Source organism: Mus musculus, chromosome 18 (assembly GCF_000001635.26).
Source record: "Mus musculus strain C57BL/6J chromosome 18, GRCm38.p6 C57BL/6J".
NCBI classification, from domain to species: Eukaryota; Metazoa; Chordata; class Mammalia; order Rodentia; family Muridae; genus Mus; species Mus musculus.
Genome location: NC_000084.6, coordinates 61,432,977 through 61,447,705, shown reverse-complemented (window position 1 = coordinate 61,447,705; position 14,729 = coordinate 61,432,977). Strand labels below are relative to the sequence as shown.

The 14,729-nt window shown below is 45.0% G+C and overlaps 1 pseudogene; it reads left to right on the top strand.

Moving 5' to 3' along the window:
• The first annotated feature begins 13,504 nt into the window (after window positions 1-13,504).
• Window positions 13,505-14,209, top strand: Gm8755 (annotated as a pseudogene).
• Window positions 14,210-14,729: the final 520 nt, after the last annotated feature.

Genomic DNA, 14,729 nt, shown 5'->3' with positions numbered 1-14,729 from the left:
GTGCCTGCTGGAGAGATAGAGCATGTGGCAAAAAATAGCTTCACCCCCTTGCAATACTCCTACCATAACTGGACACGGCAGGTCTTTATCAGCCCAAAGGCATTTTCCCCACTGGAGCAAAGGTACTTTTCTGGGAAGGCAAAACCCGTGACTCCCCAGCCTAGAGAACACATATGGGGGTGGAGGGGGCTCCCGTTATAGAGAGCACGGCTGGAATCCTACAGAAGAGAGTCCAGCTCTAGGAATGGGCGGCAGGGTGAGAGGTGGGGGCTCATGTCAACTGGCAGCACATATCTGTCATCTAAGCCACCGTCCTGGGTCTTAGCTGTCCTCTACTCTCCTGCCTGTGTCACTGACAGACATGAACCCTCTCCTGAGACTTTGGTGACAGTTGCAGGGAATATTATCCCTACTGAGTCATTGCCTATGCTTTGTCTACAAGAGTCCAGAGGCCCCAAAGACCCCTCCTGGCCTTGTATTAGCTCCGGATTTAGCCACAGAGACTGTACCTCCAAGGCAAGGGGTCTGGGCTCCTAAAGACTCCTGGAACACTAGTTCTGCTGTGCTAAGCTCTGCTAGTGAGAGGCATTGGGCTCATGACTTTGAGTGCTCATAGCTAATCCTACTGGATCACAACAGTCCTAGAAGGTCATATTAGATGTCCTTGGTCCAGTTTACAGGTAAAGTGACATGGGGCGGTTGAGCTGCCTGATTGGACCCTCAGTGTGAGCGATGGTGCCAGGCCACTGGTTTATATCCGTTCTGCTCCAGGTGTGTGCACTGGGCCCCAACCAGAAACATTCCAATTCAAATGGAAGGGGAAAAGGGTGTTAGGTCAAGTGGCAAAATCCTAAAGTGTTTGCCTGAAGCTCACTACAATGCATGTGAGCCTTGTTGACCTCTGAGGCTTTGCCCGTGCAGTGCCCTCTGCTTCAAATGCTCTGAATGGCCGACTTCTGTCCACTTGTAGGTCTCAGCTGAGAAAGGATGTCTGCAGGTAAGCCTGGTCCTGGCCATGTTTGGTCTCAGCAGACTATACTTCCATCTTGTGAACTTTGGCACGGATGCTATGGAAATACATGCAAGAGTTGTTTGGTGATCAGTGTCTGTGACTCTGGCTGTAAAGTAAGTAGGTACTCACCAGAGTGCTCATGCAGTTGAGCTAGCCCATTCAGCACACAGTTAAGCGTTCAGTATGTGTGAATGAAAGGAATATAGTAGCAAAATATCAGGTGAGGACCTGGCAGTCTGTGACCGCCATTGGTGCCATAGATATCGCGGCCACACTCCCTAGGTGCCTCACCTACCACTTCCTGTTTTCCCTAAACATACAATCAAAATAAATGTCACGATGTGAATTCTGGGCCTGACGAGGCAACAACTGGTAGGATTACTTAGAAATGGAGCTGATGGAGGATGGGATTCCTGTCATCTTCTTTCTACTTTGGGTGGTTCTGTAATGACTCCTCCCCCTTCCCCTCTCTCTTCCAATCAAATGCGTTCTTACTTCCCTGTTGGCCGACTTCATAAATGCATGTCGTGGAAGTGTCTCCCCTTTAGGAAGTTTATAGTCTTACGAGAAGAGAAGCTTGGGAGCAAGGGTCTGAGCTGGAAGGACAGGATCACTGGCTACTTTTTTGTTTTTCTTCGAGACAGGGTTTCTCTGTATAGCCCTGGCTGTCCTGGAACTCACTCTGTAGACCAGGCTGGCCTCGAACTCAGAAATCCGCTTGCCTCTGCCTCCCGAGTGCTGGGATTAAAGTCGTGCTAATTCTTTTCATTGGCATGTGGTGAAACTGGCTTTTTGTTTGCACCCCGCTCTATGAGTTTTGACATAGGGTGTAGTAGGTTTTTGTAAGCGCTACCACAATTGGACTGCAGATCAGTTTTGTGGGCTGAAACAAACAAACAAACAAACAAACCTTCTACCACCTATGAGACCTTCATCTGGCTCTACCTTTCAAGATCATTTTGTACATGAAATCAGTTAGAATGCCATTTATACTTTGAGGCAGGATCTCATATCAAGGGGACTACCTTGAACTTCTCATCTTCCCATCTCTGCCTCCTGGGTGCTAAGGTTACAGACCTGTGCCAGAATTGATGCAGTGATGGGAATCAAACCCAGGGGCTCCGCAAATGCTTGGTGAGCACCCTACGGGCTGGGCTACATTCCCAGCCCCAAAGTCCGTTTTGAAACAATCTTGCTACTACTAGCCCAAGCTGACCCAAGTTCATTATCCTTCTGTCTCAGCCTCACAAGTACTGGGTTTAGTGCCATGCACTCCATGCCCAGCACGAATGTCCCCTTTTGAGAGTGGCTTCTTGTGTTCATTCAGTTGTTGTGGTTCAGTCAGTGTGTGTACCTTGCTCTGCGGGGTGTGCTAGGGTTTACCCACCCACCCACCTACTAGAGGCTATGGAGATGTTTCTGGTTTGTGGTGATTACTGACAGCTGCTAAACACCCTGGTGCAGGGCTTCTGTGTGAAAGTAAGTTTCCATTTTCTCTAGGGAGGTTACCTAAAGAGGGGTGATGAACTCTGTCAAGTATAACTTAGAACTGCCCAACCCACAGGGCCCTCTGCAACCCCAGTCCACCTGTATTTGGCTAGTGATTGGCATCAGCAGAGTTGGGGGAGGGTTGTTTTGTGTTTATGTTTAAAACAAGATCTTGTTATGTAGCCTAGGCTGGCATCAGTCTCATAGTACCCTTCTGTTTAGCCTCCCTACATCTGAGAATTCGAGTATGTACTGCCACACCGGCTTGGGGCTTTTCTATTTCATTTTCTTTTCAACCAGAGACTTAACATAAGGTAACCTGGAGCTCACTTCTGATCTTCCTGCTTCCACCTCGGATGCTCGCCTCACAGGCTTTTTCACGTGTGCTGGCACGCTTTGTGGAAAGTCTACCAACTGAACTGTATCCTTAGCTCCAGACCCCCTTTATTTTCTCTCTGACCAGTTTTTAAAAAGTTGTTCTGGTGCTGTGGGTCTGGTGGCAGGTGCCTTTAATCCCAGGTCTCAGAGGGCCAGAGGCAGGAAAGTCTCTGTGAGTTCAAGGCCAACCTGGTCTACAGAGTGAGTTCCAGCTAGAATTCTCAGGCCAGCCATAGCTTCAAAGTAAGAACCTGTCCCAAGAAAATTGATTTTAATAATAATAATAATAATAAATAATAATAATAATAATAATCTGGTGTAGAATGTTATATCATGGCTTTGTTTTGCAAACCCCCATAAACTAATACAATTAAATATCTTTGTTTATATTGCTGTGGAGAACAGAACCCCCCGCAGCTTTGTGCACATCAGGCAAGTTCTGTACAACTGAGCTACCGTGAACTCTGTAGGGTAGCTTCCCACGTGCTTTTGGTTTGCCCTCCTCAGTGGCTCTTTTTGGATGAACTGTCCAATCAAACGTCGGTCCATTTCCTACGTGGGTTGCTCCCTTCCTCACATCTGTTTGGCTTGACAGGGAGTCTCAAAATGGACCTTGCTGGCCTAGAACTTGCTGTGCAGACCAGACTGGTCTTGAACTTTTGATCTTTTGCCTCTGCTTCCAAGGGTCTCAGAACTAGGGGTGTATTGACCACCATGCTCAACCTTGCCTTAGTTGTCTTCTTACTGTCGAATTAAAAAAAAAATCCTTTTATATAGTCTATAGAAATCTTTCCAGTTTTGTATTTATTTATCTAATTTTGAGATGGGGGTTTTATATCCTGGCCAGGCTGATCTCAGTCTCAGGCCATCTCCCACCTCTGCCTCCCAGGTGCTGGGGTTGGAGGTGCAGCCGACCTACCCTGTCTGTGTACAAGTCTTTTGTGAGAGGCAACTTGCAGGACCCCTCCCTCCCCCCACCATACTCTGACTGTCCCTGCTCCACTAGTGTCCTCTGTCAAGCCAAGAGTTCTAATTTTAACAGACAATTTTAGTCAAGTTTTTTGCTCCCTTGGCTCTGATGCCATGTTTAACAGCTCATCTTACACCATCTTTGTTTTTGCTAGTCTATATTTTATAACCAGTTAATAGTTACCAGAGTCCTAGAAACTTGATGAATGTGGCTCTCTGGCTCCTTCTTTCTCTTTCTTTCTTTCTTTCTTTCTTTCTTTCTTTCTTTCTTTCTTTCTTTCCTCCCTCCCTCCCTCCCTCCCTCCCTTCCTTCCTTCCTTTCTTGCTATTGTTTGGTTTTTTTGAGACAGAGTGTTTTCTCATTCTGTAGACCAGGTTGGCCTTGAACTCAGAGATCCGCCTGCCTCTGCCTCCCCAGTGTTTGGGATTAAAGTCATGTACCACCACTACCTAGTAACTTGGCATTATTTCTATCTAACTTCAAATGTTCCAGATGATGAGACAAAGGCACAGAGAGCTGAAACCCATTCCCCAGCATCCACCTGGCTTTCACCAGCAGACTGTGGAGCCCTAAGCCTGTCCTCCTTACTTCTAGAATCAAGACATCTTAGGACAAGTGGGAACTCTCCTTCGGAACCCATGCGGGCCAGTGACATTCAATACTACTTATTGAATGTTCTTAAACACTACTACCTTCAGGGGTCTTTTGTACCTTCAGGGGTCTTTTGTGCCTACACCTCCAAAATAGTTTCTTTCTCTCTCCTCTCTGCCCCCCATTCCTCAAGTCTTCCTTCCTTCCTCCCCTCATTACGAGAGAGCATGCATTTCTCTGGGTGCAGCATCCTGAGTTGGTTAGATCCTTCTGTGACTTCTCTTCTGCTTGTTTTCTTTGTCCCTCACTGGAAGGTGAGCAAGCTGAGAGCAAGGACCTTGTTTTCTCACCTCTTTATCTCTGGCCTCGAGCCTTGTGCCTGGCACAGGGAGAGTGATCAATACGTACTTGTTTGCAGACCTCAGTGGACATATGAATGGGTGGGTGAGTGGGCGGGTAAGGTTCTTCATGGCTGGGGGGTTGGTTTTTTGGAGGAGCTTGTAGCCTTGGATCTAAATTAATGGGTAGAAAGAATGGAAATTGCATTCCATAGGGAAATACTTGTCTCTCTGTGTGTGCGTTTGTTCAATTTAAAAGATAAGACCTATAGTATCTACATGAAGTTCTTTGAGAAAGCAATTCAAACATCTGCAATACTAATTGTTTTCCACAGTAGAATTGTGGTAGGAGTTTAGGGAGGGAATGAGACCATGTTTCATTGTGTAACTATATAATATTTTGAATCTCTGTCACATGCATGTCTTCTATCTACCCATCCATCAATTATCTATCTATCTATCTATCTATCTATCTATCTATCTATCTATCTATCTATCTATCTAAGATAACCCTAAGATAATAACAATTTAAGATCTCTGTTTTTGAAGAGCTGGGCAGCAGAGCAAGGGAAAGAATTAATCAGAGGAATGCATTCAGAAGACAATTAACTCCTCCTTTTCACCCAGGACCAGACTTTGTAGAAACTAAAGTAGGGCAAGTGTGAATATAAGAGGTTTCCCAAGACTGGCTGGGCAGGAAACATTGCTTTCGAACAGTGCTTATTGGCAATATCATCTGTCCTCCTTGCAACAACTCAGACTTGAAGAGAAATCCGAAGCCGATCAGACTCCTCTGACACAGTGACTGGAAAATGTGTCACCGTTGCCTTTCTTTGCGTGTCCAGGGTGATTTGCTTGTTGGTTTTCTATAAAATGTTGCCAGACCACAAGCATTTTCTTTTACATCTCTTTTCTTTCAGATGTGTTAGTGATAACCTTAAACTAGAAAGCATGGAAATACCATATTTGTTTCAGTAGCTACACACTTTACAATAGGATTGTCAGAAGTGCAAAGTCTTGTTCTTCTTGCTGTTACAGAAATGTTGCATAGGTACCTCTAGTTATTCATCATCCATTTGTCCACCTACCTACCTACTTACCTACCTAGTTGTGGATCAGTCTATCATTTATCTGTCACCTGTCCACCAGGTAGATATCATCCATCCAAATCTATCTATCTATCTATCTATCTATCTATCTATCTATCTATCTATCTATCTATCTATCTCCCATTCAAATCTATATATCATCCATCCAAATCAACCAATCTATCTATCTATCTATCTATCTATCTATCTATCTATCTATCTATCTATCTATCTATCATCTATCTATGGATCGATCAAGCTTCTGTCTATTATAATTTACCTATTTCTCCATATAATTACTTTCATTTCTGAAAGTTGGTATGCATCCCCAGTCCTCATACATTATTTTTGTGTGTGTGATGATATTTTGGAAAAATTTTGTAAAGGCTGTAATGTTTCACAGCCTAACAATAGATATGTAAGGTTATTTTATGTTGTTACCAACTATAAATGTTACCATTTTTTTTCTCTTTTGGGAATATTAGAAGGTGTACAGTAGCTTATTATTTTAAGTTCTGTCTCTCTACTTACATACATATTTATTGCTCGTTTCCATTTTGCTTGCTAGGTTTTATTATATTTTATTATATGTGTGCATGCACGTGTGTGGACGCTTGTGCACAGGTACCAAGGCACACAAGTGGAAGCCGGGAGACAACCCATGGGATTCTGTCTCTCCCTCTCATGGATTGGACCAGGTCATCAGACTTTAGTAGCAAATGCCCTTTCCCGATGAGCCTCCTTGCCAGACCTGTTTGTTTTTTGAGCCAGTGTCTCATGTATCCAAGATTGGCCTCAAATTCACCATGTAGCCGAAGATGGTCTAAACCTCCTTATCCTCCTGTCTGCACCTCCTGGGTGCTGGCATTATAGGCTTGTGCCATCCCATCGTGCCTTGTTTCATGTGATGCTGTGTATTGAACCCAGGACTTCGCTAGGCAAGTACTCTAGAATTGAACTAAAGCTCTGGGCTCTGTTTTTGTCTCTTGAGATAGAGTCTTACTGTGTAGCTCAGGCTGACCTGGAATTCTCTATATAGCCGAGGCTGGCCTCTACTGAGACTCCTGAATGCCGAGATCATAGCAAGAGCTGTCAGTCCTATGCTTTTGGCTATTTTTATGTTTTCTTCTGAAAACAATTCAGTCTTTTGTCCACTGTCCCCTTGGGCCATTCATGGTTTTCCATTTACTTGCCAGAACATGTTTGGACCAAGGTAGTAAATCTTTGCCATATAAAGTTGAAATATCTTCTCCTGCACCCCATTTATCTTTTGGCCTTGTTGGTACTGTCCTTCGTTATACAGAAGTTTACATTTTTATATAATCAAATCCTTGCATTTTTTCCTTTACAGTTATTAATAGCCACTGGTGTTTGTATACCCCAGTGGTTTCCACGCTGTCCTAAGCTTAGGGTTTATGAATGGGAGAGATGTGTGGTGTGGCAATTGAGGTATGACTCATACTAGTTCTTCTCTGATTGTTGACCTTGTATTTATATTACCTCCAAAGCCATAGTGGAGGAGGGCCTAGCTCTGGAGCTAGTGGGACTGAGCCGGTCACTAAGGTCCGTGGGCCTTGGGTTCATCTGCAAGATGGGAATTTAGGAGCGTGTCTGGCCCAGGATTGTGGTTGGGCTTCAGTGTGTTCATCCATCTCTAGTTGGCACTTGCCTGTGTCAAGTGCCAAGTGAGGCAATGTGTGTACATGTATTTCCACGTGGTCCTTACGGTTCCTGTCTTCCTGAGAAGCCAACATGATTGTCTCTGCTTTAGGGAGAAAACTTGGGCCAGATGACTTAGATGAGTGGCCTAAAAGCATGACAGGGAGGACATTAGGCATGGTGTGTGGGATAGAGAGCATTGTAGGAGGCATAGCAAGTGAAGAAGTTGAGATTTACAACCTGTTCTCTGTGTTACTTCAAGATCACCATCATTATCATCATCACCACCATCTCTCTCTCTCTTTCTCTCTCTATGTGTGTGTGTTTGTGTGTGTGTGTACGTATATGATATATGTGTAGAAATGGGTGACATGACACCTGTGCAGAGGTCAGAGGACAACTCTGTGGAGGAGTCAGTTCCCTCCTTCTACATTTATGTAGGTTCCTAGGATGGGGGTTGCACCTTCACCCCCTGAACCATCTCACTGGCTCTAAGTTCAAACTCTTGGTGGTTGCTTCATCCCCCCCGTCTTTGCAGTGATACTTACTGGACACCTGCTACCGTGCCTGCCCCACATAGGTGAGCACGGCAGTCCCAGTCTGACGCTGTCCATTGGGCAACAGAGTGATCAACATCCAGCTCCTGGTTGTGGTTGAATGAGAGGAGCCTGGAGCTTCAGAAGACATTGATACTGATAGCTGGGGTCAGCAGATTGCCTTTCTGACGCAGCTTCATTGACGTTAGACATAAAACATGAGCAGAGCCGACCACGTGGGAACCGGCATGTCCAGTTGCTGGGGTTTAGAGCAGAGAAAGAGCTTGCCTGTCTCCAAGACTAGAAGAGGCAATATAAGGGCTTGAATATGAAGTGCCCTAAAGGCTTGGTATTGAAGGCTTGGCCCTAGCTGCTGACACAGCTACTGGGAGACAACTGGACAATGAGGGCTCTGATCTCTTCTATGGATTAATTTACTTCATAGGCAAATGGGTTATCAGAGGTGAGGCCCAGTTAAAGGAAGCAGAGCGCTGGGGCTGTGTCTTCCAAGAGTGCTTCCTATCCTGGACTTTCCTCACTCTCTGATTCTGGGTCACCATGAAGCTTTGTCCTGTGATGCCCTCCCCCATGCCATGATGCTCACCACAGACCCCAAGGCAACTGAGTCAGATTGCCTCTCAAGAACATCTGCCTCTCACCAAGGGTCAAAATACCCTTTCTTCCTTTAAATTATTCCTCTTGGGCATTTTGTCACAGCAACAGAATAGCGGATGCACAGAGCCTGTAAGGCAGGAGACAAGAGTGTGAGCGGGCATGATTGGAGATGGAGTGGTGGGTAAGGATTGGTGCAACAGGCCTAGAAGATTTGAAACAGTCTTGGATCTGGGAAAGGCCATGGTGATACCAACGGCACTGGCTCTACTAGAAGCCCTGTTCTTGCTTCTCTCTCAAGAGCATAATGATACCTTTCCCTGCTGTATTCCCCCAGGGCTCTCCGAAGGCCCTGGGGCAGGAGTTTTTAGCATGGGACACTAAGCCAGGCTGGGAAGAAGAGTCTTTCAGCTATTGGTGGGCTATGTGTTTAACCATGAGAGACTCTCTTTCTGTGCATTGGCTGCTCTCGTTCTTCCTTAAGTCTAGTTGTAAGCAGGATTGGCCTTTTCCCATTTGTGACACTTCTTCATCCCTGGTGCGCACCTTCTAGCCTCAGTTTTCAGAAAGGTTCCATAGACCAGGGTGAGCCACCAGCACTGACCTCGAATGGCCCTTACCCTTGTTTTCACCTATTATTTGGCAATAGGCTGTAAGTGCAGGGCAGAGGGGACTATGTGTGCCTTCGCTCTCATTGTTACCCCAGCACTGGGCATATGGAGGGTTGATCAACTCGTCCCCTGAGCTCACAGCTCTGTTCCCTGGTGTCACGTCAGATGTGTCCTCTGAGCCACGTTCCTTCTCCATCTGGCCTAAACCCATGAATCCCAGCCAGTGACTGTGAAGCTGTGTCTAGCTTTGTTCATAGCATACACCCAGCAGGACCAGAGTCCACTGGGCGTTTAGGGACACACCTCATGTTTACAGAATCCCTTGAAAATACTCATGACCACAGCTAACCCCACACCTACTTTTCAACTGAATTTTGGGCACAGTTACAGGCAAGTCAGATACTAAACCTGTACCCTTCTCTCAAAGGACCAACAAGGGTCACACACAACAGCAACTCAGTTTAAAATGATGTTACTGCATGAATGCCTGAGGGGACAGTCACAGGGCATGGAGGCCACCCAAAGCCTTTCAATGTGAATGCCTTCTGCAGAACAATCCCCAACTAGGAAGCTACTCTAATAAAACAATGGGTATGAGCAGAGATGGAGTCAGGAAGATATCTAGTAGCACCACATAGCGCAGTTGAGATTCCCAACAACAGGAAATCCAGATAGTGCCCTTCTCCTCATAGAAAATGCAGGTATGCTGTTATAGACATGGGCTTGGGTCCACAGCATGCTGTGTGTCTGTATGAATTCTTAGCAACAAGTGACAAGTATTATTCTCCATGAGGGAGGGTTCATTGGCTCTTAGAATCCAAAAGCAAGTTGGAGAACCAAGGTGAAGGAGCCTAGTGTAACCAGACTATAGACCTCTTAATTCCAGGACTCTCCAGGATGCCTTCTCCATCAGCTATATTTGTCTTTCTGTGCATTCAGCCTTCTTTTCTATGGCAGACCACGATGTCCAGCAAGGCTTAGAGACACGGTATAGTATCTACCAGTAGCTGTCTGTAATGCAAACTCCATGAACCCTAAGAAATACACTGGCCACCTCGGGTCGAATACCCTGAACTGTGAGTAGCGTAGTCAAGAGCTGTGATTGGCCCAGTTTGAGTCAAGACTCTCCCCTGTACCAATCAACTAAGACCAGGAGGTGGGGCCTCTTTGACCTAATATGGGAGATCCTAAGTTAACCAAGAAGGGAAAGGATAGCTCCTAGGAAGATGAATGGGTCGAGAACCCCATGTCTCTTCTTTTTAAAGGGCTCTGAGAGCCCCCTTTTTGTAAAGAGCAGAGTACAGAGGGAGGTGCTTAATGGAAGCGTCTGAAATGATGTCCTAAAATATTGAAAGTGTTTTCCTGAGTGTGAGATGCTCAGTGGGCGAATGTTTTGTTGTGTGAGGCTGGTGACCTGAGTCCAATCCTTGGAATCCACAGTAGAGGGAGAGAACTGACTCTCGAAGGCTGTCCCTTGACCTCTACCGATGTTCCCCTGACCTCTACCAATGTTCCCCCAATGATAAATAAAAGAAGAGACTGTGACTATGTTGTCTTCTCTACAATGAACATCAATTATTTGTGAGACTAAATACTTGGAATGTTCTATGTGTCTATCCTGGAAACAACCCCCCGACCCCCAGACAGTGACCTGCAGATAGGGTTCTGTATGGACCTGTCTTCAGGCATCCCGCCAGCCATCTAACCAAGAAGTGGATGTTCACAGTTACACTTACTATGCACTGGAGAGACAGTAAGCAACAAAGCCAGCCTCCTCCCTTTAGAGACTCATGATGTGGTGGGTGGAGGTAGAGTATACAGGCAGCTATGTTCTAAGAAACTCAAAGCAGAATGTAAGCCCTTAACGAGGAGAATACAGACCAAAGGATCACATACTTCATTTAAGGGGATCTAGTAAGATAGTGTTGGGATGCTGAATTTTAAATTGGGCCAAGAACCTTGAATGTGCACATTACCCAGTAGGAGAGACAGTGCTTGCAAAGGGGAGAATGGCTCACTCACTAGGAGGCCCTGGAATTGGCAGGTGGTTGATATGCAGCAACCCATGGTAGAGCATGTGGCAAACTCCACTCACTGATATTTAGTGAGCCTCTACTATGGTGTCAGACTAAGGGCTTGCTTAGGATAAGAAAGCATTTGGGATTTGAGTCCAGAGGGCCTTGAATTCTGTTCTATCTGTTTCCCAATAAAGTTGAGATTAAAATGTGGGTTTATTGCTGGGTGTGGTGGTACATGCCTGTAATTTCAGCACTTGGGGGATGGAGGCCAGAGGAGCAGAGGCTCAAGGTCCTCGACTACATAGTGAGTTTGAGACCAGCCTGCATGAAGCCCATCTCAAAATCCAAAATAATAAAAGTTTAAAACCTAAAACAAAATGAAGCAAAACACAACTAAAACGTGAGTCTCTTTTAGAAGAGGCCACTGTCTTCATCGTGTACCGCTCTTGGGTGCCTACAGCTCACACATCTGTGTACTTAAAGAGAAATCAGGACAGTGTCTCAACACCCTGCTTCCTAGGGTCACAACTGTGATTGAATGCGCACTGTCTCCTATAGGCTTCTGTGGTTGGTCCTCAGCTGTGGTAGTGATTCTGAAGGCTGTATAAACTTTCTTGCTAGAGGAGGTGCATCACTGGAGGTGATGTTGTGAGTTTTTTTTAACCTCTCTCTCTGTCTCTGTCTGTCTGTCTGTCTGTCTGTCTGTCTCTGTCTCTCTCACTATGTGTGTGTGTGTTCCACATGTGTGTACATACCTTCAGAGACCATAAGAGTGCATCAGATCCCTTGCTCCCCAGACTTGGAGTTACAGGTGGTTATGAGTTGCCTGATGTGGGTGCTGGGGATTAAACTCAGGTCCTCTGGAAAAGTAGCAAATTCTCTTATCTGCCAAGTCATCTCTCCAGAGTTTGGGCTTTGAGGCTTTATAGCCTGATCCCACTTCCTGTGTGCTCTCTGCTTTCTGACTGCAAACACAGTATGACCAGCCAGCTCCTCCTGCTGCCATGCCTTCTCCACTCTGATGGTCTGTATCTCTTCATAAATTGTGTGTCAGGATTTGTGTGGGTTTCGTGGTAGTTTGAATGGGAAATGGTCATCAAAGGCTTGGTATTTGGGCCCAGTTGGTGTCAGCATTTGGGAAGGTTATGGAATCTTTTAGAAAGCACAGGCATGCTGGAGAAGGTGTATCAGTGGGAGTGGGTTTTAAGGCTGTATAGTCTTGCCCTACTTCTAATTCAGTCTCTCTGCTTTCTGTGTTTGCAGCTGAGATGTGATCTCTCAGCTTCCTACTCTTGCCAGCATGCCTGCAGCTTGCTGCCATGCCTCGCCGCCATGTTAGACTGTGCTCCCTCAGGAATCCTAAGCCAAGGTAACCCTTCTAGATGTTCTTGGTCATGGCCGTTTATCACAGCAACAAAAGCAACCAATACAATTCCATTCTCTGTTGCTGTGAAAAATACCCCAACAAAAACAATTTATGAAAGAAAGTCCATCATAGTGGACAAGTCACAGCAGCAGGAAGTTGAAGCAACAAGTCAGGTCTATACCTATAAGAATAGAATAAATGAATGTGTGTTTATATTTGCTTTCATTTTTTTCTTTATACAATCCATGACCCACACTCAGGGACTAGTAGTCTTGACTAGTTATTGACTGGTCCATCCCATATCAATTAACATAATCAAGAACATTTTTTCATAGATATCTCACAGATTCACAGACCGACCTGGTCTAGAAAATTGTTGAGACTCCCCCATGGTGATTATAGATTGTGTCAAGTTGATGATTGAAACCCTATCATGTCCTTCCTGTGCATTGTTTATTAGCAGCTATTTGGTCACAAGAAGAATAGTACCAGTAATATAGAAAATTAGTACCAGGAGTGGGGTGTTGTTGTGATAAATCTGACTATATGGTACTTGGCCCTTGGAACTGCTTTGCCAGAGGAATAGGGAAGAATTTGGAGCTGCAGGCTAGAAAAACTCTGGAAAGGTTTACTAGGTCATTCTGATGGATGTTTGGAAAACCAGGATGTGGAGAGAAATATGGACACTGGAGGCCTGACTCAGGAGATTTCAGAGAATAACAAAGTTTACAACAAGAATTATTCCAGCTGTATGCTGGCAAAGAATATGGCCACACTGTACCTGTCTCCTGAGAATTGGCTTTTCCTGTCCTGGCATCCAGTGTGAACAGAGGGACCATGCTCCGATGCAGGGTTACAACTGTGAGCTACCACAGCCTCCTTGGGTTTCAGATGCAAAGATGATATAGAACTTAGAAACTTTATTGTGTGTCTTGAAAACAAGAAAAATCAGACACTAAAGGTGGAAGACAGAGGTAACTTGAAAAGCATCCATAGCAGTGACTGGCTAAGTACTTTGAAAAGTATCTAAGACGTTTGTTATCCTTCAAGATTCAGGATTGGCAAGAAGAAACTGACTGGATGCTTAGTTTAGCTATGAGACTTGAATATGGAGATAATGCTGAAAGAAACAAGGACCTAGTACCTGATAACACAAAACTACAAGCACAGCCACTGATCAATTTGACCATATATAATCCTGAATTTAAGGCTGCTGTAATGGCTCTGACTAACCTCCTTCAGATTCATGGTCAGGATGGTTACCCAGTGATCCTTAAGCCAATTTGCATTTTGGTTGAGGAAACACCTAACACAAGATGCTGTTGCTAAAGCAAATCCAACAAAAGAGGGCTTCCCTGTCACTGTAGACAAACACGTTCTTGGTTTTAGTGCAGGAGCTGCAGTTCTTGATGAAGCTGCTCAGAATCTGTAGTTGCCGCATGCAGAGCGGTACAGACAAAGCTTGATGGATCCATAGGACCCCTTCAGACAATTGCTGCTGAGCCAAAGACAGACTGCAGACTGGGGAATCACGGAAGGTAAGCACCTGGGGATTTTTCCCCTGCTTAGGATGATGGGAACGGTGTTTGGAAATCCCATGTTAGATTTTCAAAGGAGGAATCCCAGAAATTTGACTGTTCTAGAGATTTACCAACACTGCTTTTTTTTTTTTCCCTTAAATAAGTTTGAAAGTATAGGGTAATGAGAATGAGGGACTAATTTGTTTGGTGAAGGAAATGTCAAGATTTGATAGCATTGAGGCTGTGTTACCGTTCACTGATCTTTTACACACACACACACACACACACACACACACACACACACACACACACTCAGGACCAGCAAATGGGCCAGAAAGTTACAAAAAAATGTGCAGTTTAGCAGGAAAACGAGAAAGTTTAAAGTTGTGAATGCGATTGATTTGGATTCAGAAGCAATTATACTGATCGAAGAGTTTAGCAATATCCACAATAAACTTTTTCCTCTGCTCTGGGACAACAGGACCACGCCTTGAGGGCAAGATTCCACCTGTCAGCTTTCATCTATTGAAAATGCAAGTTCA